This window comes from Centruroides sculpturatus, unplaced genomic scaffold (genome assembly GCF_000671375.1).
Source record: "Centruroides sculpturatus isolate CEXI.00-Female unplaced genomic scaffold, Cexi_2.0 scaffold492, whole genome shotgun sequence".
Classification (NCBI taxonomy): Eukaryota; Metazoa; Arthropoda; class Arachnida; order Scorpiones; family Buthidae; genus Centruroides; species Centruroides sculpturatus.
The window spans coordinates 215,960-221,765 of NW_019385105.1; the positions used below are offsets into that span (position 1 = coordinate 215,960).

At 30.7% G+C, this 5,806-nt stretch overlaps 1 pseudogene; it reads right to left on the reverse strand.

The window, feature by feature from the left end:
- Window positions 1–1,784: 1,784 nt before the first annotated feature.
- Window positions 1,785–3,121, reverse strand: LOC111634770 (annotated as a pseudogene).
- Between the last annotated feature and the right edge of the window lie 2,685 nt (window positions 3,122–5,806).

Sequence of the window (5,806 nt, forward strand, 5' to 3'; positions counted from 1 at the left end):
TGATAATAGTACACATGATCTTTCTTTAGTATGAATATACTCACTTTATTTAGAAAGTTTAGAGGGTTTTCTTCTATATTTTCATCTCTTTTACACCATGGGCACTTAATTTCTATGAAACCTGCTCACAGCAATTAAATTTACAATTCTGTCCGGTGTTGCACCAATGTAAGGCCAGGACGAATTTAAGTGAAAGCCACAAGCTTTCATACTAAAATTTTCATGTTTTTTGCATTGTAATATTTTGTACTCATCAGAAGCAATTTGTTCGTGTTCACAGTCCCATGCAGTTGCGGCACTCCTAAAAGAGAATTCTTTAGGGTAACAAATTTTTTTAATTAAATGAAACTGGTGGAGTTTCTATATCTTCTCTACACACACTTTTCATAACAGAAGCAGTTATTCTANATGGCAATTTGGAATATGGTCATTTTTAATATATTTGTTAAATTTTTTCAAATAAAAGTTTCTTATATAAATGTTTTGATTTTCCACCACATTATAATAATGGTGGAAAATAATATCTAAAAACATATCAAAAGTTTTATTATTACAAAAAAACATGGAATTTTTTTAAAAACTTAGAATATTCAAAATTAAATGAAATTAAAATAGAGGACTTTCTTTGGATCCTACTGTTGTAATACATTTTTTACAGGTCTTTGAGATTTGTTCTATACTTGTTATTAAACAACCAGATATATTATACAATGAATTCATTTCTGCATTGTTTACAGGCATATTTTCAGCTTCAAAATTTTCTGGTATAACAACTTTATATATTCTTTTGTAGGTTCTTTGATTACATCAAGAAATTCTGATAAAAACTGTCATTATTATAACTCTCTTTTGACACATTTTTTAAATATTGAGATACAGAAATTAATTTTAAATTGTTCTTAAACTGGAGCGCAGTTGGAGTAACTTGTTTTTCACACACTAAACAAAAAATTTTCTAAACCATTTTTCAACAGCATCAATAAACCAAGCAGTTGTTAAATATTCTGGTTTAGTTTGAAATTTAAGTTTTATTATTGTTCTAGCAATTCATTTATATTCTGTGATGATATATCAGTTGGAAGATTGAATTTTTCTTTTGTTTCTTCTTTTGTTTCTTTTGTTTCTATTTTTATAATTTTATTTGTTATTAGCATACTTTTTATATTTATAAATAAATGTGGTACATCTGCAAGCAGATAAATCTTTTTATCTGAATTTAAAGAATGCTTTATGGAATTTACTATTTCGCTGTTATGACCATCTGTGATGTTCCATTTTTTCCATAATGCTTTGTTGGAGAATCCCATGTCTGATGTAATGCTAACAACATTTAAACCTAGTAATTATTTCAAATAATATATTTTCATCTGAATTTAAAGGATGCTTTATGGAATTTACTATTTCGCTGTTACAACCATTTGTGATGTTCCATTTTTTCCATAATGCTTTGTTGTAGAATCCATGTCTGATATAATGGTAACAACATTTAAACCTAGTAATTATTTCAAATAATATATTTTCATATGAATTTTCATTTACAGAGTTACCTGTGAAATAGTAAGCTATAACTTGTTTCCATTATAAAGTAATCTCCCCTAGCATAATCACAAATACATGAGTTGCAGTCCCAGAATGTCCAGGTAAAGTGACATCACCAATATATGTGTTAGTTGTGCTATCAAACATTTTTGAAGAAATTATTTCCATTTCATCTAACAGAATGACACAATCTTTATCCTGCTAAGTTTTGAATACTTTCATTTTAATCTTTAAATCAATTCAATTCAACAGAATTCAATGACTTCTGTTAAAATCCCACTTTCAAATTTTAAATTTTGTAATCATCTTTGTAAAGTTCTCATTGAAGGTAATGGAACGTTTTGTTTTAACTCATATCCACTAGTTCCACAAGAAAATCTTAATTTCAAAGCTTTTTGAATAGTTTTCTTTGACCATTTCATAAATTTGGTTTTTCTTTTCATGGCAGATATTTGGTCATTATTAAGAATTAATGATAAGATTTGATATGATTCATTATCTTCTTTAGCCTTTTCTACTTCTTTTTCCAAAATTCCAATTCTATGTTTCAATGTTCTGATAGTGTTTACATGTTTAACATTTTTTTTTCACATGATCTTCTATATAGTTCTTTACCAAATTGTACTATTCATTAGTACACGGAAAAATAATTCTTTCTTTTCTGACTTCTGGAGGCTTAAAAAAATTCCAAGTCTATAGACTGGTATAAAAACAAAAAAAGGACAAACAGGTTAACTTTAAGAGAAAAAATTTTTTTATTTAACACTATACTTTACCCCAAATGCATTTCGCCTTTTTTTTTGGCCTCTTCAGCAGGGTTTCCTACAATCAGAACGTAACACAATAAAACCAAAATGTAATACAGTAGAAGACACATCCTTAGCACAAGTAGAAGACACATCTTTAACACAAGTACCACCGCGTTTACAACTATTATGTATCTCTTCCCAGCATTCCGCGGGTATCACGCAGAAGTCAGAAAAGATAGGAGAATTATTTTTCCGTGTACTAGTGAAGAGTACAATTGGGTAAAGACAATTTATCTGACTCCATTGTTTTTTAAATATTTTTATTAATTCTATATAGTTGTTTATATTTTTTTAAAATTCTGTTGTAATATAAATATATCTTTTGTACGTTCTTTAGATAATGTATCATGATTTACAGAAATGTTATCAACTAATGTGGTTTCTTCTATAAATGTTGAAGATGTTTCAAAATTTGTTGATTGTGTAACAGTAGTATGAGTAGTACGTACTGGAAAAGTAACTTTTGCATTTTTTACTTGTTTTATAACAGTCGAGGATCTTCCTTTTGGTGATTTTCCGTGAATAATTTGTTTTGTGAATGAAAACAAAGTTGGCACGGCATTATGCTTTAATTTCTTCTTCCCATCAACTTTTTCCCACATTTGTGGTCCAAAATGAACTTTACACAAACAAGAATTATTTGTAGGTTTCCAATTTACTCGGCGCACTTTTTCAGCCCAAATTTTTCTCTCAATAGGATCTCTTGGAAAACATTTCATAATATATCCTTTTACAGAAGAATTAGAACAACCAAAAGCTGAACATCCAGGCATTATTTCAGTGATATCTGTCTGCATAATAAAATTAAAGGGTATATTCTAAAACTGGATTCAAAATGACTTTTTAAGTGGACATCTTTAATTTAATGCATTCAGCAGAATAACAATACAAAAGTACTAGCTAGTATGTAAAAGAATCATTTGTATAATGAATTTTTATATGTCTTCTGAATTGTATTAGCTTTATAAATGATATTTTAAATAATCACATATTACCAAATAAATGCTGCAAATGCTGCCTTTCAATAAGGTCCAAAGTACTAGTGTGTTTGTTATTGTACAGGATGTATTAAAGAAGCCTTACAAGTAATAGAATTAAATTTGTTTTGAGCAGGATAACAAACTAATTTTTTAGGTACTACAGTTCATGTAAATGTTTAGTTTTATTATAAATAATACTTTTCTATAGCAATATTTTTATATCTTTAAGGTTTGTAACTATTCCTCTTTCATCTATATCATTTATTATGTTAGAACAAAACTTACAGTACAGCATAATAATTACAGTATTCCAATCATATAAGCTTTCTTTGCTGGAACACTAATTTTTAAGTTATTCTAGCAAAATAAACATAAAAAATATAACAATTTATGCTTAAAAAATAAATAAAAAAGACGTAGTCGTTTCCAAAAACTTGGGTGATCATCATATTTCTTTTAAATGTTTATTAGTAAAAACTTCAGACAACCCGACCTTTCTTTTTAGCTACGTGGCCGGATCTTTATATAAAGTTCTATATAAAGATCCGAAACTCCCGAAAGGAGAAGGATGAAAAAAGCAAGACGTCGTAAGGTCATCAAATCCAATTTTTAAAAAATTATTACTTTTTAATTGGTTTATTTCTATGTTTTAAAGAACTTTTTCCAGCACGGCCTAGAAAGAAAGGTCGGGTCGTCTTAAGTTTTTACTAAGAAACATTTAAAAGAAATATGATGATCACCCAAGTTTTTGGAAACGACTACGTCTTTTTTCTTTTTTTTAAAGAAAATTTCATCATCCAGCGAAAATCTAAAATTTATGCTTAGTTAAACACAAAAAGTACTTTGAACGTACATATTCTTCGTAGATGAACGGTTTTCTAAGGAGCAATAATTTCAGAAAAATTAGTAGAAAATTAAATTTTGGTTATATTTTGCTACCTTACACTAATTTTTGTAGGCCTACTTCTTTTTGTACAATACAAACAGTTTATATATATATTTTCGTTTTAATAACATCGCTTAAGCGGATATCAGATCTAATGAAAACAGTTACGCTAACTATCGATTTTTTTCATTTGTTGTCTTAGATTAAAGTTAAATATGAAAGTAAACATAAAAATGTAGCAAATTCATGCCTATCTGTTGTCAAATATGTTCAAAAACTTCTAGATTTTTTTATAAACCACTTTAAAGAACACTTACCATTCAAAATATACAGAGCCACTTGTAATATTTTTTAAAGAGCCACAGAGCACCTTTTGACAGATTTTAACCACGTGATACAATTGTGAAATTTGAATTTTTAACTAATTTCTTAAATTAATTAATCCTGTGCTTAAAGAAACGAACTATAAAGTTTGTGGGAATTTTATAACCCTTCCTGTCCAAAACCACACATTCTCACGCTGTAACAATGTAAAGTTTACAGTTACCGGCCGAATTCGACATTTTGTTTTCGCCCGACAACAACTTTAACCTTCAACAATCGGTCTCGTGATAAGTCTTCCCACGCGAAGTTATTAAAGCCTCTCCTCCCCCTCGGGAGAGTCGTTGGTCGTTCGTCAGAGAAGACATAGCGTCGAAGTCGGATATTGTTCTTCTTCGCTCCAACCAAGCCCAACCATAGAACCTTGTGCCACAACCCGGGACCATTTTTGGGACGATTGTTGTAAGGATATTATCCCTCTGAGATTTCCCAAGAGGTATGAAAGTTCATTATTGTAAGCTCTCTCTCTCGGCCCTCCGCGCATTAGAAAGATAGAGTGTTAGAAAGGATCCTTATAGTCAACTAAAGTAAACTTTTTACTTTAGTTGACTTTAATAAATCTTGTTTGTTACAAATGGTGTCTTTGCTCGGTGTTGGTGTTACAAATGGTGTCTGTTGCCAACGTCTTATCGTCGACTCTCCCTGGCTCTCCTCCACCCGCGTAACGCGTAACAGAACGTAACCACCGTCCTTGACAAAAGATGTCAAGGACGGTGGTTACAAGACGTCAACGACCTGTTGCCGGTAAGGAGAGGAACCTCCAACCTCCCCGGCGGCTCATACAACTAAAGGCTGCTATACACCATGGGTTAATCCTCAAAGGAGTAACCATGCATGCCTGATTTTGAGTCATTCCTAGATGTGTAGGGGGGAAAATTTAACAGTTTCGGCAAACTGTACCGACCACCCGAGTAGAATCGGCCATATTCTTCAGGTTAATTCTCAAAGGAGTAATCATGCATGCCTGACCTTTATAATTTTTGGTAGTTTATGGGGGACAATTTAACAGCTTCGGCGACCTGTATCGACCACCTGAGTAGAATTGAAAAACCATTTGATTTTCCTGGCACAGTGTCAGATTGCGTAGGCCGACCTAAACGTGTGTGAGAACAATGTCTCGTGAATGTTTGGAAGAATTATTTTCTATAACCTTATTAACTTTTATTATTTACAACCTAAAAAATTAATTTTTCAGGTTATAAATTATTTTC